Source organism: Sus scrofa, chromosome 5 (genome assembly GCF_000003025.6).
Source record: "Sus scrofa isolate TJ Tabasco breed Duroc chromosome 5, Sscrofa11.1, whole genome shotgun sequence".
NCBI classification, from domain to species: domain Eukaryota; kingdom Metazoa; phylum Chordata; class Mammalia; order Artiodactyla; family Suidae; genus Sus; species Sus scrofa.
The window spans coordinates 87,351,591-87,379,254 of NC_010447.5; the positions used below are offsets into that span (position 1 = coordinate 87,351,591).

Here is a 27,664-nt window from a genome sequence, read left to right on the forward strand (position 1 = left end):
TCCTACTCATGTCCACTGACTCAAACCCTGGTCAGGCTGGGTGGATTGTTTTTAGGACATGCTTTGCCACAAGAAATGCCAACCCCTGAAAAAGTCCTCAAGAGAGCAGCATGTCCGTATCATCAAAGGAGCCCCACAGTTCCCATCGGGTTCCTTAAAATCTTTTACCCTTCTTAGTAATGCTTCATATTTCCAACATTTAAAGGTTTAAAAAAAAAAAAAAAAAAAGGCCAGAGGCCTTTGCTATATTTGGCATAGAATGACCATCAGGGGGTTTTGCAGGCAGGATCATTACTGGAAACTCTAAAAACACTTAGGGACAGTCTTGGTAACTGTCTGACCCACCTGCCCTCCTAACACAATTTGTAATTTTATAATCCCCATAAATTGAAACTTATAAGCGACCTTTCTCAAATAAATGTGTGTCACAGAAGGAGAGGAAAAAACGGAGAGCGATCGGAGGGTATTTTGTTTGGCAATAAGACTCTGAAATCAATTTGAGCTCATTAATAGATGCCTGGAACTGGCTTAGTTTCTCATCACCTCACTCCCCCCCCCGCCCCCTCCCCCACGCACAGAGGGTGGGTGTGTTTGAGCAGCTTTAGCAAGAGAGACTTCACACACACACACACACAGAGAGACACACACACCTAGGAGGGAAAAACCTGCTAAGTCCGAAATCCAAAATGACTTCAAAGTTTTCAAGATGCTGCCCTGAAAAGGTTCGTTGGGCGGCTGGCTGCCCCTCTAAGTAAATAAAGCCGTAACGTGTCTGCCTCTCCAGCGCAGGGCTCCCCCGGCTGACAGTGGCTGCACAAAACCCCTCCTGTGCCGAGCAGCGGAAACTCCTAATGAGATTAGTTGGTGTGTGTGCAGACATTACTTAGCAATGACTAAAGGGGCTCTCTCTTCCTGCAGCAGCCAGTGGAAAATTCAGGGAACTTTTTCCCCCTGCAGCAGCAGAATCCCTTTAACCCTCTCCCCAGCCAACTCCAAAAACAACTCAGCCTCCCCCAGCCCCCTTCCTCCCTGCTGGGGTGCTGGGGGGAGTTAAAGACCAGCCAGGGGCTTCCAGGAGCAGGAGGGTGGGAGAGGGGCCGGCGGGGAAGGGGCGGGTGACCCCTCGAACACTACAAAGGAAACTGTAAAAGGCACAAATACATAAACCTGAGAAGGAGCAAACCACAGTTTCTTTGTGAGCTCCTCTAGTGAGTCATTTTCAAGATGCTGTCTGCTGCCAGTTTCAAAGCGGAAGCGCATGGCAATTAGTCTTGCCGTTTCCAGACAAGCCAGAAACTCTCCCGACACTGTGTGTGTGTGTGTTTTGTTTTTTTTTTTTTTCTTTTTTCTTCTTCTTCTTCTAAAAAGCCCCTTTTGCAGTTTCTGAAATAACATTTCTTTCTCCCACCCCCACCCGCCGCCTAACGGCAGCTTGTCCTCGGGGTGATTCGGTTCAGAAAACCTAACAAAACCGAGCCCTCTTTTCTTTTTTAACCCTCCAAAACCGTAATTCCTCCCTCAAAAGTTACAGTAGCATTACAGGCCAGCATTCAGTTGCAAGCGAAAACGCCTCGTCCTCAAGTGCCGGGGGCTCCAAAATCATCTCCTGCCCGGTCCTCCTCCAAACCCGTGTCCAGTAATAACGCCACTAGCTTTTAAAGGTCCGGCTGGGCGTGCGCCTGGGGCGGCGACCCGGGCGGGGGGTCACCTGCCGAGCCCGAGGGGACGCTCCCCCCAGCCCCTCGGCTTCGCTCCCCACGCCCTCCGCTTCCCTCTCCACCCCTGTCCTTTCCCTGGATCCGAGCATCGGTGCCCACCGCCACTCTGGGGGGCTCCCCAGCCCCGGCTGAAGGTCGGCGGTGGTCCAGCCACCAGGCACGCAGCCCGCGCCAGTCACCGTTCTTCCCAGGGACCCCGAGTCTCACCGTCCCCCCCAACTCTCCCGCGCGCCCCCTCCTCCCGGCTCGCAGCGCAGCCCAGGGCGGGGTGTGCCAGCGCCTGGTGCCCGCAGCCCCCCGGCCGGCGCGCCAACCCGCCGCAGGAGCATCCCCGCGGCGTCCCCTCTCGGAGGCCGCCCTCCGCCCCAGGCCCGCAGCCCCCCAGCACGGCGCCCACCCGGTCCCACCCCCCCCCCAAGCCGTAGGGAAAAAGCAAGCAAGAAAAAAGACACCCCCCCCCACCCGCCACGAAACTTTGCAACTGTCCAAGCAACAGGCACGAACCCTACTACCTACCCAGATGTGGGGGAGCTTTCAAGATCCTTCTTCGGGGGAATTTCTAGGAGGAACCGGGCGAAAGCCCCCGAATTTCCATGCTGACAGGCGTCTGCAGACGGTCTGTGGCTCTTGTAATGAGATCCTGATTTTCCCCCCCTTTTTTTTTCTTTCTCTCGCTCCTCTTTTTTTTTTTTTTTTTTTTTTTTTCCTCTGGTGTGTGTGAGAGCAGGAAGTTGGAGCAGTCAGGCCGAGCCGGCTCACTTCCTTTACTGCATTATTCCCCAGGCGGTGTGCAGTCTGTGTAAACAGGCTTTTCCGCCCCGCGCCGCGCGCCCCGGCCGCGGCTGTGCGCCGGGGCTGGCCGCCGAGGCCCGCGCATACTCCGCCGCCCGGGGCCCCGCACCGCGCCCGCGCCCCCGCCCGCCGCGCCCCGCTTCCTGCTCGGCCACCCCCGGGGAGGAGCCTCCGGACCCCGTGCGACTCCGAGTGGCCGCGGCCCCTCCCCACCGGGGGGCGGGCAACTCGGCCAGAAACGCAGGGACGCTGCCCCCCGACGCGCCGGGGGGCTGACCTTGGGATAGGGCACCACCGGGGACCCCTCTGCTCCCCCGGAGTCCCCGCGCTGGGCCCCTGAGTGGGGGTCTTGCCCTGCCTGCCTGCCTGGTTGGCCTGGGCGGGGAGGCCCGAAGTGGGGAGGCCGCTAGACGGGCTGTTTTCTGTCCGCGGGGCCGGGAGAGTGGGGGGGCTAGGGCATCGGGAAAGGGGTCTGCTTGCTCTGGGCCGGGCGCCGCTTTGATCGTGGGTGGGGGCGTGATTGCTTAGGATGAGAAGATGTTGCCTGTGCAGCAAAGGAGGCACAGTTTTTGGCCGGGGATGGACAGAGTTCCTGTCTGGGATTTAAAAAAAAAAAAAAAAAAAAAAAAGCCAGCGCTCGGAGTAGGGGGCCCACTTTGGGGAAAAGGATGAGAAGCCATAAACTGGAAGCCACGATTCTCCAGGAAGAGCCCTTTCTGGCCGTTTGCTATGGCCTACTGCAGGCCCAAACTTTCCTGCCTGCTTAGGGGCTCCGGAGGCAAAGGGGCAGCCTCCGCCGGGCTAAGTGACTGAGGCTTCATCATCTCAAAATTGGACTCCACGCCGCGCTATCCGTCAAGGGCAGCCCACCCCCAAGGGCTCCGGGCCAGGCTCCGACCCGAGAGCTTGTCCACTGCCCTGAGGCTTAGAGGAGAGAGAAGGGTGAGGATGGAAGAGGCCCTCGCCCCCAGCCCCCTGCCCCCAGGCTCCCACCCCTGACTGCTCACCTCCTGGACCCCTCCATTTTCCGCTCCTTAGCAGCACAGACCAGCGCTTCTCAAACCTCAGCGCGCCCCAGCATCGCGGGGAGGGCTTGTTAAAACACCAGTTGCCTGGCCGCACCTTTGCGGGCCTGAGGCGGGAGGTCTGGGGTGGTTCTCAGCCCTGGCTAAACTTTAGAATCACCTGGGGAGGGCTTTGAAACCTCTTGATCACCACACACAGCCCAAACCAATTAAGTCAGATCCCTGGGGCAGGGAGGGGGCGTTGGTTTCAAAGGATGGCCTTTCCGAGTCCCTCCACTTGTTTGTTTGTTTCTTATTTTTGCAGCCCTTCTGAGGATGGTTGGCTTGGGACCATCTCACTATGACTAGCTGTGGAGGGTTGGATTTTACTCTCCTTAGGACCCCCAAGTGCCAGTCAGAACCCTGGGCTCAGGGGACCCTCGGGCTCCCAGCATTTGCTTGGGGCCGGTGTGGCTAGTTCACTGAGAGGTGGGACAAGGCCCAGCAGGCCTCTGAGAAGGGTGGGGAGACAGGAAGGGGGGGGGCGGAGGGCAAGGTGGGGAGGACAGAAGAAAGAGATGTTGGGAGGAGGAAAGCCCTTGATTGGCCACAGCTCATTTTCCACTTTAGCGATGATGGTTACAATGTAGCGGGCTTCCCCTGGCACCCAGGAGAGCTCACTGCATGTCCCTGTATGATGCAGCTGTGGACTGGGACAATGTCAACTTATTTTATTATCCTTCTGGAGGAGGAAAAAAAGTCTCCTACGCACAATTAAGAACACCTTGTTGCTTTATCTCAAAAGCACAGGGCAAGGCCAAGCCGAAGTATCCCTTAAACCCGTGGCGTTCATGCATTTTATTGTGTGTCCTCACAACAATACAGTATGTTGTGGAATCCTAATATGTGTGAGAGAGAAAAAGCATACATATTGTCATCAAGCTTTAATTAGTTTGCCGCAATGCCTCTTTGTCCAAGGCACTCCCGAAACACTTCTGGGCGGTTCTGGCATTTCCCAAACCAAAGGAAAACCTCTCGTTTTTCTGGTGTTTTCAGTTGTCCGCGCCACCAACAGCAAGCTCTTCATTGGAATGAGTAACTCAGAGCTGACACTGCTCTTCCTCAAGGCACAGGGAATAACGTACAGGTGCCCGGAGCTTCTGGACTTGGCACGCGCCAGCCACTGCCGTCTTGGCTCAGGCCGCTATGATAAACGCCTTAGACGGGGCGGCTTATACAGCAGCCGTTTCTTTGTCACCGTTCTGGAGTCTGGGAAGTCTAAGATGGAGATGCCAGCCAATTCGGTTTTTGGCGAGGGCCCTCTTCCGGGGCTTACAGATGACGCCTCTTACTGTGTCCCCACCTGGCCTTTCTCGATATGCTCCCTGGGAAGAGAGAGAGAGAGAGAGGAAGCAAGCTCTTTGGTGTCTCTTCTCGTAAAGGGCACTAATCCCATCATGGGAGCTCCACCCTCGTGACCTCAGCTAAACCTAATTACCTCCCAAAGGCCCAGCCTCTTAGTACCATCATATTGGGGGTTAGGGCTTCAGCACGAATTTAGGGGAGACGTTAACATTCAGTGCCTAACAATGGCTATTTGTTTTCCATGTTTTCCTTCTCACTGTCAAAAAGCAGCCAAGGAGGATGGCATTTAGTAGTATAGAATCCACAACCTTTTTTTTTGGCTCTTGTTTTAGGGCCGCACCTGCAGCATATGGAGGTTCCCAGGCTAGGGTCGAATCAGAGCTACAGCTGCCAGCCTAAACACAGTCACAGCAACGCTGGATCCTTAACCCACTGAGCCCGAAGCCAGGGATGGAACCACAGCCTCATGGATACTAGTCAGAGGCATTTCCACTGCACCACAACGGGAACTCCTCTCCAGACTCTTCTTTTTATGCTTTTGTTGTAAAACAGACAGGAGTTAGGATTGTATGGGGTGTGAGTAAAATTTCTTCCAGAACCCTATGGAGCAAGTGACAGGGCCATTCATTGCTGCTGGCCGAGAGAGAATGACACTCTCTCAGCTTTAATAAGAGCATCAGAGATCTGGAGTTCCCGCTATGGCACAGCAGGTTAGAGATTTGGCATTGTCTCTGCAGTGGCTCAGGTCACTGCAGAGGTGCAGGTTTGATTTCGGGCCTGGCACAGTGGGTTAAAGGATCCAGCATTGCTGCAGCTGTGGCTCGGATTTGATCCCTTGCTGGGAACTTCCGTATGCGAAGGGTGCGACCAAAATAAAAAATAAATTAACTTAAAAAGTAAAGATCCGCAGAGCTTTTACCAGAGACTGAGTCAGTCAGTGTGTTGGAGTGTGGCTGGGGCAGGGTGGAGGAGGGTCAGCCCAACCAAACCCTAAGGACAAAGAGTGGAGGGGGGGCTGAGTCTCCAGAAGAAAACCCAAACACGGCTTCCAAAAGTGTATTAGTCAGATTTTGCTGGGAAGATACCATGTAACAAACAGCCCCAGCCCTCTGGTTCACCACAACAACAGTTGGCAGGGTTTAGTTCTGCTTCATATGTTTTTCTCATTTGGGGACCCAGCCTGAAGGAATGGGTTTAACATGGGACACATGGCTTTCTAGAAGGATGGAGCTCAAGAGACATGAATGGAGACACATGACGCCTTTTAAAAACCTCTGCTTAGGACTGGGACACCCTCATGTTCACTTACAATCCCCTGGGAAAAGTAATCAAATGACCAAGTCTAAAGTCAGTGGGACAGGAATAAGGACAGGGAGAGAAGAAGGAAGACTTCTGAACAAATAACACAATCTACCAAAGAGAAAATGGATGCTGGGTACACAAAACAACACATCTTTTGGGTCCCTCATGATGTAATATTCCACAATGTAGGACAGAGTTTAAAAAAAAAAAAAAAAGGATAAGGACGTATAATTAAGGCAGGAGAAAAGAGTTTTAAAATATACCAAACTAAAATGTTCTAGAACATAGCCGAACAACTAATATGTGAAACTTATGAATTGATGAATTTGGGGGGTTGGGGGAGGAGCTGGGACTAGACGGCCAAAGCCTGATGGAAAGACACTTGCTCAGGGAGCAAGTGTATGTTTGGAATCAGGAATGTGGGGCTCCAGTGCCATGCTGACTTGGTCTAGCTCTGTGTCTGTGACTAAGTCACTCACCCTCTCTGAGCCTTCATGAACATCTTGTTTTTGTTTTAACTGATTTTTACAGTGAATGCCAGCTGTACATTAAAGCATGTGTCATGGACTAGGATTCAAAACTTTCACGAGGAGTTCCCGTCGTGGCTCAGCAGTTAACGAATCTAACTAGCATCCATGAGGACGCAGGTTTGATCCCTGGCCTTGCTCAGTGGGTTAAGGATCCTGAATTGCCAGGAACTGTGGTGTAGGTCACAGAGGCAGCTTGGATCCCGCGTTACTGTGGCTGTGGTGCAGGCCGGCAGCAGCAGCTCCGATTTGATCCCTAGCCTGGGAACCTCCATATGCCTTGGGTGTGGCCCTAAAAAAAAGAAAGAAAGAAAGAAAAGAAAAAAAACTTTCGTGAACCTCATTAGAAGGAGTACTTTAAAAATTTTTACAGCCTTACAGGCAGAGCCCCCCTCAGGAGTTTACGCTCTTCCTTTTGCATTGTCAGAGGTCCTTCGGGGGACATTCGAGAAGACTTGATTTGCCCCATCCATGGCCAGGGGTTGGCAGACTGCAGCCTATAGGGTGCAATGCCTGTCTCTAGATGACTTTTGAGGTAAGACTTAACCTTTTCTCTTTTAATTTTGAATTTTAGTAAAAAATGACATAGAATGTACCATCTTGATTATTTCGAGGTGTACTGTACAGTCGTGTGTCATGTGTATTTACACCGTAGCGCTGCTGACCTATAGAATCTTTTCATCTTGCAAAATGGAAACTCTCTCCCCATTAAATGCAATGTTCCATTTTCTCTTACCCCGGCCCCTGGCAACGACCATTCGACTTTCTGAGTCGATGAATTTGGCTTCTTTCGGCACCTCAGACAGCGGACCTACACAGGATCTCTCTTTTTTGTGACTCGCTTATTTCACACAGCACAATGTCCTCGAGGGTCATCACAGTGTGGCATGCGACAGGATTTCCTTTCTTTTCAAAGCTGAATGATATTCCATTGTGTACATACACAACAATTTTTTTTTAACTTTTTGTCTCTCTCGCTCTTTTTTTTTTTTTTCTTTGTCTTTTTGCCTTTTTCCAGGGCTGCACCCACGGCATATGGAGGTTCCCAGGCTAAGGGTCGAATCGGAGCTGTAGCTGCCAGCCTATGCCAGAGCCACAGCAACACCAGATCCATGCCACGTCTGCGACCCACACCACAGCTCACGGCAACGCCGGATCATTAACCCACTGAGCGAGGCCAGGGATCGAACCCACAACCTCATGGTTCCTAGTCAGATTCGTTAACCACTGAGCCAGGACAGGAACTCCTTAACTCTTCATCTCTTGATGGCCATTTGGGTTGCCTCTACCTCCCGGCTGTAGTAAATAGTAAGAATTTATGTTTTTAAGTGGTTGAAAATAAATCAAAGGAATAATAATATTTTGAAACATGTCAAAATTATATGAAATTCAAATCTCAGTGTTCATAAATGAAGCTTTGTTGGAACAGAGCCATGCTTATTCACCTAGCGTTAGCTCACGCTGCTTTTGTGCTACAGTGGCAGAGTTGAATAGTTGTAACAGAGGCTGTCATGGTTTATAAAGCTGAAAATATTTACTTTCCGACCCTCACAGAAAAAGTTTGTCACCCCCTGGCACAGGCCATCTGAGACCAATGAGATTCTGTGCTGTTTTTTGGTTTGGTTTTAACCACATGTTTTTTCTTATTCCAGAGAATCCTTTCGTTGTGACATGGGGCAAAAATCTTAGTATCTTTAACAAACTTCACATCCAGGGACCTCGTCTGTAAAGGAAACCTTTAAAGATGCTTCATCTCATTCCTTTTATTTGCCCTTCTGCTGAGGTGGGGAACTACTGGCTTAGACTCTCCAAGCCCTAGAGACTGTCTTTCAGGCCGTTCTCTGGTCTCTGAACAAACTTGACGTGCCAGCCCTGGTTACACATCAGAACCACACATACCAGGGCCTCACCCCTGAGATTCTGAGGCTGAACCCAAGAATCTGGTTCTCCAAAGCTCCACCCAGATGACCGCTCTCCTCATGAAACCCTTGTAAATGTCTTACTCATCCTTTAGCCGAAGCTCAAACCCCACCTCCTCCAAGAAGTCCTCCAAGATCCACCAAATGAAGTCCCTGGCTCGTTTTTCGTACATTCCCACAGCAGAGGGTTTGAACTTGACCACTTAGTGTTATCCCTAATGCCTGCCCAAAAAGTGCTAGCAAACTTTTTTGAATCAATCAAACGCGTCACTCATAAAAGGAGTGATATACAATAAAGTTTTGAAAATGACATTCATTGTATAGTACTGAGACATGTGAACAGTTTCGATGAAGGAGAATAACTGATGACATTTGGGGGGAATTAACACGAGTTCCAAGGTTTCGATTTTTTTAATTTACAATTGATCGAAACTTATTAATACTTTGTACCTCCGCACTCACCCCAAATCCACATTGTGTCATTAGAAAGGAAAGGAGATTAAAACATAGGGGCAGGGTGTCACCACTCCAAAAACTGTGAGTCATTGCTGTAATTTCCAGGATGAACACAACTGAGAAACTGTGCTGAACAGCTACTGGTCACAGTCACTGCTTACATAACAGAAATCTGATTTATCCAGAAAGGTACGGTGGTCTTGGGCCTCTTTTCTTCCAGGGATGCCTAAAGTTCCTATGCAAACAGTTGCTTTAGATTTTAAATCTGTAGATCAAGAAAACAGGCACTTCCAGAGTTCCCTCCGTGGCTCAGCAGTTAACAAACCCAACTAGGATCCATGAGGATGTAGGGTCGATCCCTGGCCTTGCTCAGCAGCTTAAGGATCTGGCGTTGCTGTGAGCTGTGGTGTAGGTCGCAGACACAGCTCAGATCTCACATTGTTGTGGCTGTGGCTGTGGTGTAGGCTGGCAGCTGGAACTCTGATTTGACCCCTAGCCTGGGACCCTCCATATGCCGCGAGTGCAGCCCTGAAAAGCAAAAACGGAAAAAGAAAATAGGGCTCTTGTTTCATCTCTTGTTTTGCCCCGAGAAAGTGTTGGGCAAGGCTTCAAAGCAAACTGCTGCCTCACTTTTCCCGCAGTATCAGACAGTCACAGAAGCCCCGGCAGTGCCCCGTGGGCAGGATGTCATGCCTGGGCTTTAATGGCAAAGGTGGACAAGGGGTGGGTTTCAAGACCAGCTCCCTCCTGGTGGAAAAAGCTAATGGACTACAGCTTGATCATCACCTTGGGGAAAAAATCCCTGAAATGCAAAAGAGAGTAGTAATTTGAGAACAGCCAGGGAAGACCTGGGGCCATGACCAGGCTTGCCGGAGCTGATGCTAGAGCAGGGTCTCCAGAGGGAATAAACTCCCAGGCAGAAGCACAGTGCTTTCATTCCCTCCCAAGGCTCTGTTTGCCCGGGGTGACAGGTTTTGTTTGGGGAAGGCTAAAGCAGGGGTCGGGGTGCAGGTTGTGGTGGAGATTTTGAGGCACGATCCGAACAAATGAAGTTGTTCCCTGTGAAATCGAGAGCTATTCTGAACCCAGGTGCTCCCTCTGCTTGGGGTCCAGCACAGAGGTGAGACGATGCTTCTGACAGTCCTTCCAATCCTGAGGAAGCCAGAGAACAAAGATCGTGAGCAAAGAAGCCTTCATGTTTGGGTCTGGAAGGATCTCCAGTAGAAAAGGGAGAGGGCAGGTCTTTGACCTGCAAGATCAGGAGAAGAAACGGCAAAGGCTCAGCTCTGCTCCCACCTGCCCCCACCCTGGGGGCCAGCTTCGCCCAAGACCCCATGGTCTCCTCCATGCTGGAGGTGCCTGCAGTTTTCCAGCTCGGCCCAGGGAAGTAAATTTCATCCGAGGGTGAAACCACAGCCAGTCCGCAGTCCCTGTGGGTGGAAGGGTCATCCTCCACTTTAGCTTTTATCAGGAATAAGACTAGCATGTTCATCTCCATCAGCCTGGCACCTGCTCTCTCTCTCTTGGTTGGTTCCGAGATTGGACGGGAAAGAGAGGAGTGAATTAGCCGGCTGGGAGTTGACTCAGGCAGCTGATGTAAGACACCGCAATTGGAAATCTGAGGCATTAGAGGAGAAGACTGCGTTTAGGGGGAGTGGAGGATACTGAGTCCTCACATGAGCAGGTAGAGGCCCAATGAGGTCATTAGTGGGACTCCATGGGCATAGGGCGGATGCGGCTCCAGATGTAACCCAGGATGGAGGGGAAGAGACACGCCATCTCCAGGCAGCTGTCAGGAACCAGGCACTGCAGTTCGGAGGCAAAGGAAGCTGGGGTGATGGCATGTTATTAAAGTAGTTTCAAATTAACTAGGACTTCTGTACACCCCTCTGAGGGCTCTGAGGACAGAAGCAGACACGGGGGTGCAATGAAGGGGAGAAGCATCTTCCTCCCAGAAAGTGTCAGTGGACACTCTCGAGAGGGGGCTAGACTTGGTAATGGTTACATGCATCCTCCCCTCAGCTCCCAGCAATACACGTTTCTTGAATAAATGTCATAGATATGCAAGGAGCAGAAATAATTTTTAGAAAATATATATAATGTCTCACAATCTAAGAAGCGTCATTCAGTAAATGAACTCCCTTGGTCCCCAATAGTAAGAATCCTGCTTTACATCTGATACAGCTGAGGAGTGGAGAGATTAAGCAATGCTTGGGATCAAGGGCACACAGTAGGTGATGGGGCTGGGACCACAGTCCAGGTTTGGGGGCTGAAACTCAAATCCTTTCTGATATTCTTTGCTGTGTTACAGTCGAGGACCTCAACAAGTAAAGAAAAGAAAGCCAGAATGGAGAGGCAGGGAGACCGCTGGGGGTGCAGGGTCTACCACTGATTTGACCCGTCTCCATTCTTCAACTCAACCTCCTCCCACAACAGATTGTAAACTGAGGGTGTTGGACCAGAGACTGACTAAGACCCTGACGTGCTGTGAATTTCCTGGGTGGTTCTAAGCATTAACTCACCTCCCACTGCACTTATCCAAGCAATTCTGCCCAGGAAGCCCCTGGTCACAGAATCTGCTCAGCAAAAGGCTGAGGTGCCTTATCTGCTTCCTAGACCCATGGATGAAAATCTCTAACTCCAGCCCACAGGAGGAAACGCAGTTTACATCAAAGCCCTATCTGCACATAGAAGGAATTGAAACGGGTTTCACAAAATGATAGCTTTTTTTTTTTTAAAAATGTTTACCATGTGTTTTCTATTCTGGTTTTGTTTTTTGTTTTTTGTGTTTTTTTTTTTGCTTAGAAAACGTTGGTTGCAGCCAACAATTTGATTTCATGATCTATGAAGGGTTTGGACGGCACAGATAGGAAAGCTGAAAATTGAGGGGTAGGGATGGAACAGAGCGTGTGAAGGTGGTATCACAGAAGCCAGATGAGGTTGACTGGGAGAATCTGCTTAATGTAAAAGAGGGTATTTGTCTCTTTGTGTGAGTCAGTGTCCTTCTAAACATGCCCCCACACTTTCACACTGTCTGCTGGCTCACCTCTGCCATGAAGCTCTCTTCTCCAAATGTAATATTTAAAAGATATGTTGAATGCCCCAGCTTCATTTATCACCATTTTGATTTATCAGCCAGTCAGCCAAGTTTCTTGAGGGGCACTCACTGGGTACAGAGCCAGCTGCTGTATAGTTGGCCCTCAGAATCTGTGGGTTCTGCATCTGCAGAGTCAATCCGTCAAGGATAGAAAACATTCAGGGGGAAAAAATTCCAGAAATTTCCAAAAAAGCAAAACTTGAGTTTTCTGTGCACCTGGCAATTATTTACATAGTGTTTATAGCTATTTACATAGCATTTACATTGTATTAGATGTTATAGGTAATCTAGAGAGGACTCAAAATATACAGGAGATACCATGAAATATTACTCAGCCATGAAAAAGAATGAAATAATGCCATTTGCAGCAACATGGATGGACCTAGAGATTATCATACTGAGTGACATAAGTCAGAGAAAGAAAAATACTGTATGTCACTTATATGTGAAATCTAAAAAAAAAAAAAGAGAGAGACATGAACTTGTTTACAAAACAGAAGGAGACTCACAGACATAGAAAATAAACTTATGGTTACCAAAGGGGAAAGGGAAGAAGGGTAAGTTAGGAATCTGGGATTAACATATACGCCCTACTATATATAAAATAATCTAGATAATCAATAAGGACCTACTGTATAGCACAAGGAACTATTTTCAATATCTTAACCTATAATGGAAAAGAATCTGAAAAAGAATCGTTTTATACATAAATTCCATATATATATTTATATATAAATATATGCATAAATTTGCTGTACACCTGAAACTAACACGTTGTAAATGAACTATACTTCAATTAATAATAAGTAAACTTCAAAAGCTGATTAAAATATAAAATAGAGAGCCTCCTTGCCTGCCCACTTGCATCTCACAAGCTTCCTATCTTACTAAATCTATTTCTTGCCTATCAAAAATACAATAAAATAAAACAAAATAAAATATATGGGAGGATGTACACAGGTTATATGCAAATACTACACAAATTGCATTGTGTTTTGTAAGTTAACAATTCAAATGAAAACTGTTACAATTAAAATATACCACAGGGAGTTCCTCTTGTAGCTCAGTGGGTTAAGAACCTGACTCTGTCTCTCCGAGGATTGGGGTTTGATCCTTGGCCTTGCTCAGTGGGTTAAGGATCCCATATTGCTGTGGCTGTGGCATAGGCCTGCAGCAGCAGCTCCAATTCGACCCCTAGCCTGGGACCTTCCATATGCTCAGGTGTGGCCCTAAAGAAGAAAAAAATGTATATATATACACACATCATACCACAAGTTTTCTACTCGTAGCATTTTCTCCGTTTCTGATATACCAGAAGCTCAGCAAATGGCAGGGGTCGATGACTTTCCCAGCTTTGAGAGGCCCCACCCCCAGGGAAGGCCAGATTTCCGGATGACACAATTTTCTTGAAACCTCTGCAAGTAAATCTGCTTATAACGGAGAAGACTCCTTTCTCAGAGGGACGGAAAGCCTTCTCTCTCCTGCCCAGAGCACCCTCGGACGCAACCTGGAAGCCAAATTAACCTTTGGGAGTTTGTTGCTTGCTGGTCAACAATGAATGAAAGCACACGCGGTGCATTTCTCATCATGGAAGGTCCTCTCTGGAAACCACGAAACGCCCATTCCTCACGGATACTGTCCCCAGGCTGCACTCTGCAGGACAGTCAAGCTAAAGATGGCCTTTCTCTCTGTGCCCCATTTCCCAACACAGCCTGTTCCATCTGAACATTCTTTGACACTGAACTCTAGCAAAGTAGCTGTTCTATGGACCAGAAGACCTCTGCCTTGTTTTAGGTTTTTCAGTCTTTGCGGCTATGCTTGTGGCACATGGAAGTTCCTTGGCCAGGGACTGAACCCGAGCTACAGTGGTGAGCTACGCCACAGCAATGCTGGATGCTTAACCCACTGTGCCACGGCAGGAACTCCTGAAGACGTCTGTTTTATTCGATCACATGCGGGTTTAACTTTTTAAAATTTTCTAGGTAAAAACTTTTTTTTTTTCTTTTTAGGACTGTATCCATGCCCATATGGAGGTTCCCAGGCTGGGGGTACAATCAGAGCTGTGGCCGCCTACCTACGCCAGAGCCACAGCAACACTGGATCAAATTTTCTGAGTAAAAACTTACTTTCAAGCCCAAAGTTGGTCTTCCCTGTAGGATCCCCACACTCCCAATGTGCTTGGTACAAAATAGACACTATGCCTGACCTTGAGGTCTTACCAAACTAAAACAGAAGGTTAAACCAAGAAATCTGTCCTAAGCAGATAAGCTGGAGGCAGCATGGTTGGGTGGCGAGAACCATGATTCAACATCCTAGACTCTTGTTCCAGCCCTGTCGTGTGATATGGGGAAAGACACTTAAATTCCTGTATTGAAAATGGTGGGCCTAAGGTGGGAGGTGCTCCAGAAAACCTCTCAGGACTGAAATGCATTCATTCATCCAACAGGTATTAGCGCCTCCTGTGTGACTGAGTCACGACTAAATGGAGAAATGTAATACGTGACGCCTGACTTCCGGGAACCTCCAATCTATAGCTTCTAGCTCTAAAATTCCACTCTTGAAAGTAGAATGCTAATCAGAAAACTTTATGAGCATGGGGTGGGCCAACCACCTAGTAAGGCCATGTGCTCCAAGGGATGGGCTCCCACTGTGCCATCAGATGGTCCTAGGTTCAAGTTCAGTTCCATGACCTTGGGCAGTTTCCTTCATCCCTCCCAGTCTCATTTCTTTGTCCACAGAAAGGGCATAAAAGATCTACTTTGAACTGTCAGGAGGATTATACATACAATGTACGAAGTATCTTACACAGAGTCAGTAGTTAACAAACCATCCTCCCAATTTCAGTCTCAACCCTCAATATCTGTCTCCACCTAAGCAGCCAGATCGATCTCTTAAAAATGTAAATCAGGGAGTTCCTGTTTTGTAGCTCCTATGGGTTAAGAACCCGACATAGTGTCTATGAGGATGTGGGTTCGAACCCTGGCCTTGCTGAGTGGGTTAAGGATCTGGCATTACCTCAAGCTGCAGGCTAGGTGGCAGAGGCAGCTCGGATCTGGTGTTGCTGTGGCTGTGGCATAGGCTGCAGCTGCAGCTCTGATTCATCCCCTAGCCTGGGGACATCCGTATGCCACAGATATGACCGTAAAAGGAAACATATATAAATAAATTTTAAAAATGTAAATCATGTCATATCACTTAGGATCTTCCCCTGTTCCCACTCAAGTTCATCGATCCCTGACTCTGGATTGTGGCCTCTGGGCCTTGCCTGTTCTGGTCTCTGCCTCCCTCCCTGTCCTGTCTCCTTCCTCTCCCCTCACTGCTCCCTCCCAGAGACTACACGCCTCTTCTGGTTTCTCAAAGGAGATAATTTTGTCTCACTGCAGGGGATTTGCTCTCTGATATTCTGAAGTTATTGGTTTCTCACCAATCAGTATTGGCTCAAATCCACATTGTCAGAGGCTTTCCTGGCCATACATCTCCGAGTTCAGTCCCTCTATCATATTTTCTTGTTTACTTTTATAACTAGGCTCTAATTCTCCTTTTTATTTCCGTGTTCATTGTCTGCCCTACCTGCCTTCTAGAATGTAAATTCCCAGAGGTAAATTCCTTGTGTCTCTTATTCACTATATCCCCAAATTGAGACAGCACCTGGCACATAATAGGTGCTCAAAAAATCCATTTTGAATTGATGGTGTTATCATTATCATTTGGAGGTTGATCTGCAGAAAGATTCCGTGTGTAATTCTGAATTTTAAGCCAAAAGATGGAATGAGTTTCATGCCTGAGAAGAATGTCTGGGAGACTCATGAATCAGGAGGAAGGAGGGCATGGCTTTGAGAGGACTTTTTTTTTTTTTTACTGGCATGCCTTTGGCATATGGAAGTTTCCAGGCTAGGGGTTGAATTGGAGCTGCAGCTGCAGGCCTATGCCACAGCCATGGCAATACCAGATCCAATGCACATCTATGACCTACCCTGCAGCTTGAGGCAATATGGATCCTTAACACCCTAAGTAAGGCCAGGGATGGAACCTGCATTCTCACAGAGACTACGGCAGGCTTAAAACCCACTGAGCCACAAAGGGAACTCCCTTTGAGAGGCCTTTTAATGCCATGTAAAGGATTCCTGAATTGGAATAAGAGGTCTGAATTCTAGGCCTAATTTTACTGTGAGGCGTCTCTATTCCTTAACTTCTCAGGCCTTCATTGCTTCATATGATTAAGAATGACAAAGTTGAACTACCTGGGCCTTAAAAGTTCCCAGATCTGCAGGAGTTCCCTGGTGGCTCCGTGAGTTAGGGCTTGGGTGTTGTCCCTGCAATGGCCTGGGTTGCTGCTATGGCGTGGGTTCAGTCCCCGACCCAGGAACCTCCACAAGCTGCAGGCAGAACCGAAAAAAAAAAAAGGTCCCTAGCCTCTGAAATTCCATGCCTTTAGGAAGCCCCAAAGCATGCGCATGAGATGCTAAAGGAACGTAGCTGAGGGAGAGTAACAGGTGAGTCCCTCCCCGTGTCGAACCACCCAGATCCTGTACCAGCCCATTCCACAGCCATGGCTGCTGCTTACAAGGTATTGACTGAACAAAGGAATGCCCTCTAGAACCACAGAGCGGGGGAACTGACAACCCAGTGACTCAGAAGAAAGGACCACTGAGTCACCAAGCCACTTCCTGTCTTGCTCAGTGTTCTTCCATGGTGGGAAGGTGGCAAAGGGCCTAAGCTCTTCGTGGGTCCCTGTGCAATGATGTTGCAAAGGCCTTCAGGTCAGGGGTCGTGGGAGGAGGGAGGAAATGAAACAGTCACTTAACCTTTCAAGTTCTTTGCCGCCACCCCTAACATACAACTAAAAGATCACACGGCCTGAGTTCTTCTTCAGACCAATAAAATCAGGCTCTAGAATGTCATGAAAAGGAGGCTGGATCAGTGATCTGATCCTGCGTAACAAACCATCACTTAGCAGGTTAAAGCACCACCCATTCTACTTGCTCCCGGTTCTGTGGGTCAGCAATTTTGTTTGGGTTCAAGTGTAGTGGTTCCTCGGCTGGTCTTGTCCAGGGTGACTCATGTGACTGGGGTTGGATGGGCTGCGATGGACTCTTTCAGATGTCTCTTGGTTGGTGCTGGCTGCTGGCTGATCCTCTCTCTCCGCATGAGGCTTCTTCCTCAAGGAGGCTGGCCCAGGCTTGCTCGCATGGCCATGGCATTTATTCCAAGACAGTGACGGCAGAAGCTACAAGACCTTTTAATGCTTAGGCTCAAATAGAAGGTCATGTACTGCATCCTATTAAAGCAAGAAACAGGGTTAGCCCAGATGCACTGGGAGAGGGAACAGATTCTACCTCTGTTTTTTTTTTTTTTTTTTTTTTTTTTGGTCTTTTCTGCCTTTTTCTTGAGCTGCTCCTGCGGCATATGGAGGTTCCCAGGTCAGGGGTCAAATCAGAGCTATAGCCACCGGCCTACGCCAGAGCAACACAGGATCCGAGCCATGTCTACAACTCACACCACAGCTCACGGCAACGCCGGATCCTTAACCCACTGAGCAAGGCCCGGGATTGAACCCGCAACCTCATGGTTCCTTAGTCGGATTCCGCTGACCCAGGAGCGGGAACTCCCAGATTCTACCTCTTGATAGGAGAAAAAGCAAAGTTGTGTTGCAAAGGAGGCAAACAGGCACATATGGGAGAAGTTGTGGCCATCGTTGCAAACAATCTACCGCGGAGACCTTCAGGCTTGAGCAGACCTCTCATAACACAAACAAGAAGACTCAGACACACACCGGCCAGGTGACTTGGTCAAGTTCAGAGAGTTGGTGGCATATCCAGAATGGGAGCCCAGGTCTGCGGCATCTCCGTTTTTTTCCCTCTGTTGTCAAAGGCTTCTTCTCCCTGTAGCCTCCTTCTTCCCCAAACCTAGGGACAGAGCCAGGCTTTGGAGCCACTGCCCCTCTCAGGCCTCTTTCTTCGGATTCGCTGACCGGCCCAACGACAGCTTTAGGAAGAGAGCACCAAAGGCTGGCTGCAGCCTTAATAGGAAAGGAGACTCCACTCCATCTTCTGGTGTCTTGGGAGCTTGCCAGGCTCCCAGGCAGAGCCAGATTTGACAGCAAAATCTCACTTCACTAGGTTCTGTTACAGCCATTTAATAAACCAGGGCTTTGTAGTTGTGGTCTTTTTAAGGCAATCTGACCCGAGTATGCCTTGAAGGGTAGTAAGCCAATCTGTTAGATGCAGTATAACCACCAAGAATTGGATCACCAGAAGAGCTTCTGAAAGGGAGGCTAGAAAGAATAATACTCATCTTCACATTATATATATAGTCTTTTTAGGGCTGCACCGCAGCATATGGAAGTTCCCAGGCTAGGGGTCGAATCAGAAGTGCAGCTGCAGGCCTACACCACAGCCACAGCAATGCCGGATCCAAGCCATATCTGTGACCTACACCACGGCTCATGGCAACGCTGGATCCTTAACCCACTGAGCAGGGCCAGGGATCGATCAAAGTCGCATCCTCGTGGACACTAGTCAGGTTTGTTACCACGGAGCCACGATGGGAACTCCCCCTCCTAGAATATTTATTGGGCTTTAACTCCATCCAGGCACTGGGCTCAGCATTTAGATATATTAGCTCATTTAATTCTCATAACTACCACGTGACATAGGTATATTGCTATCCCATTCCTAAAACTGGTCTCTCAAATGTCACCTTTGGCAGTTCCTGTCAGGGCGCAGCAGAAACGAATCCGACCAGGAACCATGAGGTTGCGGGTTGGATCCCTGGCCTCGCTCAGTGGATTAAGGACCTGGCGTTGCCATGAGCTGTGGTGTAGGTCACAGACGCGGCTCAGATCTGATGTGGCTGTGGCTGTGGCGCGGGCGGGCAGCTGTAGCTCCAATTTGACCCCTAGCGTGGGAACCTCCATATGCCGTGGGTGCAGCCCTAAAAACAAAACAAAACAAGTCACCTTTGTGTCCAATTGCCAAATCCAAGGTCTTATTTGCAACTTTGAAACTTTTGCAACTCTGCATAATTTGAAACTACTTGTTCATTCATTCGGCCCTGCATTCATTCTAGGAGGCGAGAGGACCTGGTCCAGGTGGAGGAGGTACAGCAATAAACAAGTCGGAAGCATTTCTTGCCCTCCCAGACCTTCCCGTCCAGTGGGATGGGCAGGCGCTGAAGAGCAGCCGCCTTCAGGATGGCTGTTATGAAGAGGGAGCTGGGGACGGACTCGGGAAGGTCTCTTTCTCTCTCTCTCCTCTTGCTTTCTGGGAGTTGCATCTCTCCAGATTCTAGTTCCTATTTCTCTGGCCACTCCTTTGCTGATGCCCAGGGTCTGGAGACGCTCTTGCCTCCTTCCCTTCTGCTTCATCAGCTTTCCCTGGGAGCTCGCCTAAAAGCTCCATGGCTCCTACACCTGCTGAGGATGCCCAGCCTAGCTCTCCAGCTGCATCACCATTTCAGCTTCCCCTGGCAAGTCTCGTCAACATATCCGAATCGGGTGTTGGCCATTCATAGCCTCTTGCTGATATTTTTAGCTTTGCCTTCATCCACGCCGCATTTTCAGCCTGCTAAAATCCTGTTCACCTTCAGGGCACAGCTCCCAGCCAGCTCTCCAGACAGTCTGCCCCACCCTCTCCAGGTGGAGCCAGCCACTTCTCCCTCTTGGCTACTCCCATACTTATCACCTTCTAGAATAATTAGCTTTATCTCTGTCTGTCTCCTCTGCTAGACTGTGTGTTCCCTGAAGGCAGGGTCTAGTCTTGTTCATCTCCATGCCTATGTTTGGCACAGCAGCAAAAGCTCAAAGAGTATTTCTTGAACTACTGAACGTTTCCAATTCCCTAGTCAAAGGCAGCACTCTTTTTTTTTTTTTTAACTTTTGGCTGTACTCATGGCACATGGACGTTCCCAGTCTAGGGATTGAATCTGAGCCCCAGCAGCGACGCAAGCTGCTGTAATGGCATTCTTAACCTATTGTGCCACACTGGGAAATCCCAAAGGCGGTGCCTTTGAAAGAGACCACAGCATTTTAGAGATGCTGTCTGGGTGAGCCGAGGGTGCCTCTTGGTCTCCAGATCTCAGGCAAACAATCTCTTTGCAGGCAAACCCCCCAACATTTTGTCTTTTGTCCACCCACACCCTCCACCAGCAATCCTATAATGAAACTGTTTATGGTCCAGAGTCGTTCCATCCCCTTGCTCCATCCTTGGTTCAGTTCATTCATTGATTCACCCCTATGCTCATGTACATTTTTAACAAACACTCATTGAGCGCCTTCCTTGGGCCAGGCATTATTCACGGCAAATCGTGCACTCAAGAAATTTACATTCTTAGTGGAGGACCACAAACAAGGAAATAAATAAATCAACAAAGAACTAGCCAATCAACAAGGCTACAAAATGAATAGAGAGGGAGAGAGAATATGAGCGACGGGGACCTGCTGTACAGCATGAACTCCACCCAATATTCCGTGACAACCTCCACAGGGAAAGAATCTGAGAAAGAACGGCTGTGTGTACGTGGATAAGTGAATCACTGTGTGGACCAGCAGAAATCGTCACAACACTGTGAATGAACCCTACTTCAGAAGAACTTTCAAAGAAATGATGAGCAGGAGGGCTGCCACTTTAGGGAGGAGGCGCAAAGAGGACCAGGAGAGACTCAAGGAGCAGAAGAGCGAGGGCAGCCCTCTGGAAGAAGGCAGCCGAAAGGGCACATCCGAGACGCTGCAAGGAGCTCAGTGTGCCTTGGGGGGAAGGAACACGTGGAGCAAGATGACGCTGGAGAGGTCAACAGGTCCAGGTCACCTGGAGTCCTGCGGGCATGGAAGGACTTTTGATTTGATTAAAAGCAAGGTGGGGAACAATGAAGGGATTTGAGGCAGACGAGAGACGTGATCAGATTTATTTTGGAAAAAAAATGGTTCTCTAAAAAAAAGCATGTGTGTGCATAGGCAGGACAGAGTGAGAGCCGAAGATGAGCTGGAAGAGTGCTACTGCGGTCCAGGCAAATTTACTGGGGGGTTAGAACAGGTGCTGGCCTGGCTGAGGGAGAGGAGACGTCTCTTCTGTGCACCAGGCTCAGCTCGGCTCTCACCAGCGCTGGGGACCATCGGCCCAGGCAGAAGGGCTGACGATGGCACGGAGCGCCCGGCACCCGGGGGAATCCACAGACCGTGGGCGAGAAGTACCCAGCGTTGGCCAGAGCCCATGCCCTCTGGTCTCTGTCTCCTTGGCCCCCTTTTTTTCTGGCTCAGCCCCACAAGAAGGAGAGCCTGGTTGGTGCCAGCCCTTCAGGGGTTTGGAGAGGCTGGCGGGGCACAGGACGGCCTGAATGCCCACAGGGCTGCAGCGCGACCTGACAGGTGTGCGCAGCAGCCGTGGCTGTGGCGCCCCACCCCATTTTCCTAGGCTGCTGTCCTGTCTTGACTTATTCTCAGACTATCTCTAAATGCTCCACTGGTTGCTAAAACAGTTTCTGTTAATGTTGTTGTTTTTCCCCACAAAGTCCGGGAGCGTTTTAAGTCCATTAAACTGGGTCAAGGTGCACCTGCGAACAGTTTACAAGTTGCCGAAAGGTGCCCAGTGCCCCTGGCCTCACCTCTTCACCTGCCACCCCCCGCCCCTCCCTCCCCCCTCCGCCAAGGACCAGCCTCCCTCCTCCTGGGAGCTCCCGCCACCCCTTGCCTAACCCCTCCTTTAAATCTCAGCTCTAATATCACTTCCTTCTAGAAGCTGTCCCTGAGGGCCGCCTGCCAGTCTCGGTGCCCTGATTAAATGCATTCAAAGCACCAGGGACTTTTTCTTCATGGGACTCACGGTAATTATAATTACTACTTACCCAGCAGGGTGGAAGTAGACACAACGACAACTCAGGTTGTTTTGTTTTTTTCCTTAAAGGCAGCTTAATTTTTTATTTTTATGACTAGTCTTCCCATTCCTGCTGATAGTGGGGAGGAAAAACCCTTCAACTCCTCAAGGGACGGTAACAGCCTCTTCTGGTTTAAAATAATCTGTTTCCTTCCAATAGTCAGTTCATACCAGGTTGCATCTTTCTATCCAGGAGTCACACTTCCCTCTCACATGCTTTTCCAGCTGGCCCTCCTCACCCGGATGAAGGCTGGCTTCAGGCAGGGGTGGATCAGGGGGCCTTGGGCAGGGTCCGGGTGGGTCGGGCTAGGCTGAAGGGGCCTCCTCTCCACCTGGGTGTCAGCCCCAGATGCTGCCCTTGCACAGACCCTGTTCTAAGGGACCCAGGGATCTCCACCGGCCTGCCACACACGCCCAGTTCCTCCAGGACCTTTGTACCCCACACACACCCCCAGTGCCTCTAGGTCTGCACTTTAGGGGGTGTGTGCTCCACCCTCCAGCCCTTGGCTGCACGGCCACATCTTAGCTTAGAGCTCACGCTCTGGCATCCTTCGCTGTCTCGGGACTGTGTCTTGAGGAACTTTGCTGGAGAGTCTCCTCTAATTCCAAGCAGGAAGCAGAGCCCCTCTCTTCTGATCAGACTCCCCTTCGTCCCGTGGACAGTTCTCTCCCTGCCCCGAGGTTTGTTCAGGAGGAAGGGACCCAAGTGTTTTCTCCCACCACCCTCCTCCTTCTAGTGGAATAGAGCTTTTCCCTTCCCCTCCCGTCGTGCCCGGTCCTGCGACCCCTGATATGCCCCTGTGGGCTCACAGGGTGGTTTAGGCTGAATGAAGCCCATGAGCCAGGTTTGCCTGTCCGTGTAAAGGCAGGCTCTGGAAATGACCCATCACCTCCTGCTCCCTGCCACACACACCCCTGCTCCCTGCACTTACACTTCTTCTTTCTCCCACAAAGCCTGCCTTTTCAGATTCTCTACGGATTTAAAAATCGAGTCTGTACAGACATAGAGAACCGACTCGTGGTTGCCTAGGGGGAAGGGGCGGGAGGGGGATGGACGGGGAGTTTGGGGTTAGTGGATGCAGACTGTTGCATGTGGAGGGGACAAGCAATGCGGTCCTGCACAGGGAACTCTATCCAATCACCTGTGATTGAACAGGATGGAGATAATATGAGAAAAGGAATGTATGCATACGTATGACTGGGTCACTTGCTGTACAGCGGAAGTTGGCACAACATTGTAAGTCAACTATACGTTAATAAAAAATAGAAATAAAAAATACAAATCAGGTCCGAGCCTCGAGGCAGGGCTGTGACTTCCTTCTCCCAGCTGGTGTCCACCCTCTCGGGATCCGTCCGTTCATGAGCAGAGGCGACGTGGTTCTCAGGAAACAAAAAGCATCTCAGCTTCGTGTTTTGAAAAATAACTTCCTATTACAGTAGTTTGTGTGATTCTTTGCCCCAGGTCTATCTCGACATCTCTTTGCTCAGCACTGTTTTCTTTGTGACGAAGGCACGTGCATGTGGCTGACATATTTTGCCGCATAATTTAACCGAATGGTTTAACTTTAGAATAACCATCAAGCGCTGAAATTGTCAGGGACCACTTAGTCCCATGCCTTTATTTTAGCAGAAGAAACTTAAGGCCAGCGTGGTTTCAGTTATTGTTCAAGGTCACACGAATCATGCCAGGTGTGGAGCCTGACCCTCTCATTTTTCTCTCCCCAATTTATTAATTTTCAATTCACCCAACTGGCTTTGCCTCGTCCTCCTAAGCCAAAATTGCATCATCTCATAGAGAACCAGGGGTCTCAACAGCCTCGTTTATGGAGAGTTTATGAACCCTCTGCCCCCTTTTCATGTTCTTCCTCTGGCAGATAGACACACAGATATGTCATCTGCAGGATGGAAATAGTTGAAATTCTTATGATTACAAAAATCAAACAGTCTCACTGCAATACAAAACTGTAAGGAAATCTTTACACTGTATTCCTAGCACTTCGTCTAGTGCCGGGAAGCACTGAATTCTTGTTGAATGAATATTAATGAAACAAATAAAAGCCATGTGTAATTGTGCTGCTCAGAAGTAATAATTATTTATTCAGGGTATAGGCTTCTATTTGTACACATATACACACCATAAAAGAGAATTGGATATTTATTTTTCTCTTATCAGATTCTTTAAACACATCACAATATTTTTAAAAGGTAGCAGCCAAATTCAAGGAGGTCACCTTGGGAGGCTGTGCTCTTATTTTAATGATGTTTTTGTTGCCAGTACCCTTATGGAATTGCCTTCCAAGCTTGTTGCTAATGACCTTATTCCCAGTATGAAGAAATAGTCATTCTTTAATGGACTTGACTTTGGAAGAGAAATATTATTTGAATAACGGTGAAAAAAGGGGGTATTATTGTTTTGGATCAAAAACGAGATGTGAATATAAAATAACGAGATTGAATTTTACGGGGTGACTCGTAAATTGCTTTGAAGCTTAGTTCCCGTAGGGAGTCCCGAAATGTTTCTTGCAGGGACAACCATGGGCAAAGGGGCCCTTCTTCCAAGGGGATCACTTAGCAGGTTTGCATCTGAATGTAAACATTCCAGTAAATGGGGTTTAAAACCAATCATATTGGTTTACGGTAATATTTTGTATAATCCTGGAGTTTTAGAGAAAACTGTAGTTGTAGGGAATTTAGCTTAAGAATCAGAGTGTTACGTTTTGAAGCAGAAATTGTAGGTCTTATAGGATTTGGGCTTGAGGGATCAAGGACTTTTTTCCCAACGGTTACAAGCTTCCTCCAGGAGTTGCTTGAATTTGCCCATCAGACTTCATTTCTCTCCTCGCAGTTATCTGTCAATTCTCTGGGACTTAGCAACAATTCACAAGAGAAGCGGGCACCTCACTTCCTTCTGCATATAACCCAATCTACATGTAACCAGAGCAAGCGTGCCTGCTGTCTTCGGGAAGAGTCTCGCCGAGGGGCCGGGCAGGTCACATTAATGACTGAAGAGGGCTGTCTGTGGAAAAACAACTGTGTCCGCCTGATGACAAACGGCAAATGAAAGCCAGCCTCAGTGCTGGAAGGCAATAGGGAGTGGTGGGGACTAGGGAAAGTCAAAGAATACATTGCTATGGAAAGGGGGCTGATTTTTGCCACAGCAGCGTATAAGCTCAGGGTTATTAGAACTTTTGAGTTTTAATTCCGACAAGCTAGAAATCTGGCCTTTTATCTTACCTCTCTTGCTTTTTACTTATTATTTTATTTATCTGTATTATCTCTCTTGATTTTTGTTTTCTGTCTTTTTTAGTCTTTTTTAGGGCCACACCCATGGCATATGGAGGTTCCCAGGCTAGGGGTCGAATCGGAGCTGGAGCTGCCGGTCTACGCCAGAACCACAGCAACTTGGGATCTGAGCCGCGTCTGTGACCTATACCACAGCTCACAGCAAAGCTGGATCCTTAACCCAGTGAGGAAAGCCAGGGATCGAACCCGCTACCTCATGGTTCCTAGTCGGATTCCTTAACCACTGAGCCACCATGGGAATTCCTACCTCGCTTGATTTTTAAACATCAGCGAATAATTCAGACATACCAGAGAGGCAGAGGAGCATGCTGGTCAGGGACCCTTACTCTAGAGCCAGACTGCTTGGGTTCACATTTGCCTCTGCCATTAATTAATTAACTGTGTCACTTTAGGCAAGTTACACAGCCTCTCTGGGCCTCAGTTTTCTGAGGATGGTTGTCTGTCTCTCATAGATTTGATGTGAAGATGAAGTGAGTTAATACATATAAAGCATACACACGCCCGCTGTGTCTGTTAGTGCTACAGAAATGTTAGCCTTTGCTGTTAAACACGAGGAGTCACTGTTTGGGCTGACTCAAACACACTTGCAGGCCGAATAGACTTCCAGTTTGGGTGTTCTGGTCTAGAATCAGGAAAGAAAACTTTGGCAGCCCAAGACGGTGTGTATAAAGTTATACTGACCATCTCAGCGTAGTTCCAGAGCGCACTGCATCTTTGGAATGGGCTGCTAAGTTCCATCTGATCCCTAGCAACCCTCCAATTTGCTGGTGAACCCACAACTGCCCCAGAAATCACTCAGCTGACCCATGGGAGGTGGAGGGGCCTTTCCATTTCACGTGGGCAAGGTCTACAGACATGGCTGTCTCATTGTTAACACAATAAAATACTTTCACACTGGTCCGCAAATAGATGCTGTCCTAGCCAACTGCATCTATGACCCGGCTGGCCTGACGACCTCAGCCTCTCCCCTGGTGGTCCCTGTCCCTCAGAACCTGCTTCTGCACCATGGCCGGATTGCTGAGTGAGCGTCCACACCACACCAGCTATTAAATATTTCATTTACCACCTCTGCACTTGGATGCAGCAGAGCCAAATAAGTTGCCCCTTCAACCATTAAAAGGTTATTCTGCTAAAACTTGTTATTTAACTTCTCTGAGCCTTAGTTTCCTTCTCTATAAAATGAGGATAATATGAGTAAGTGCCTCTTGAGCTGTTGTGATAAATAAGAGAATCCATGGAGTTCCCCTTGTGGCGCAGCAGAAATGAATCCAACTAGTAACCATGAGGTTGTGGTTCCATCCCTGGCCTCGCTCAGTGGGTTAAGGATCCGGCATTGCCGTGAGCTGTGGTGTAGGTCATAGATGCCACTCAGATTGGGCATTGCTGTGGCTGTGGCTGTGGCCGGCAGCTACAGCTCCAATTCAACCCTTAGCCAGGGAACCTCCATGTGCCGTGGGTGGGGCCCTAAAAAGACCAAAAAAAAAAAAAAAAAAAAAAAAAAAGAGAGAGAGAGAGAAAGAGAGAGAGAGAGAGAGAGAATCCATGTAAATTGCTTAGCACAGAGCCTGAAACATGGCAACCCTCCTTCCATAAATGGATATTAATTTAGGTTCTAGCAGAAGGTGATGTCTTGAATCCTTTTTATCCTCAGGAAAACTTACTCTGGTTCAGATGGGCTTGCTATTCAAAGCTCATGGATGTACAACTATACATACTAAAAAAAAATCTTCAGTACCCTTTCTTGCTCCCACTGCTTCCCTTCCTTGGGAATTAAAACCTCCTGGGGCCTATATGGGACTTTGGACACAGGTCAGCTTGAAATTCAAAGACCGTTGCACCATGTCGCTCTGAGAGGGGCTCCTAATTTAGAGCAACAGGCCCTAGGCTGTTGACTTTTAGAGACTAGAGACTCTGCTTCACACATCACCATATTCAGGGCTGTTAATTTAGTGTCCATGCACTAGCACAGCTGCCGTGGTTGCTACGATATTGAAAGGCACTAAGCAGCTAAAGAGTTAACTCCTGGCACAGGGGAGGGGCCCTCACGCAGAAGATCCAGCAAGGTCTCTAAGAGCCAGGGCCTTGCTGTGAAAGGTATTAAAAACCACCCCCTAATTGTCCTTAAAATGTAACCCAATGCCTGGCACTTTATGTAATAAATGAACGAATAGGAGTTCCCATCATGGCTCAGTGGTTAACGAATCCGACTGGGAACCATGAGGTTGCGGGTTCAATCCCTGGCCTCGCTCAGTGGGTTAAGGATCCAGCATTGAACGAATACATGAATGAACGAATGAATGAAGTGGGAGGATGTG

At 48.8% G+C, this 27,664-nt stretch overlaps 1 protein-coding gene and 1 long non-coding RNA gene across 3 annotated transcripts in view; both read right to left on the reverse strand.

Annotated features, from left to right (window-relative positions):
• Positions 1-3,611, reverse strand: part of ELK3 (ELK3, ETS transcription factor) — a 69,965-nt gene extending 66,354 nt beyond the window's left edge. The window contains exon 1 of one of the 2 annotated variants that reach the window (XM_021092733.1): positions 3,518-3,611. The gene's annotated coding sequence lies outside the window, so the exon portion shown is untranslated. Of the gene's footprint in view, positions 1-2,234; positions 2,621-3,517 lie in introns of those variants that run through there. The other variant, XM_021092732.1, reaches the window with a different exon arrangement.
• The window catches only part of LOC110260790, a 185,241-nt gene continuing 161,659 nt past the window's right edge, over positions 4,083-27,664 (reverse strand). Inside the window, exon 4 of the long non-coding RNA XR_002344245.1 lies at positions 4,083-4,899. This is a non-coding gene — a long non-coding RNA (uncharacterized LOC110260790). The remainder of the gene's footprint in view (positions 4,900-27,664) is intronic.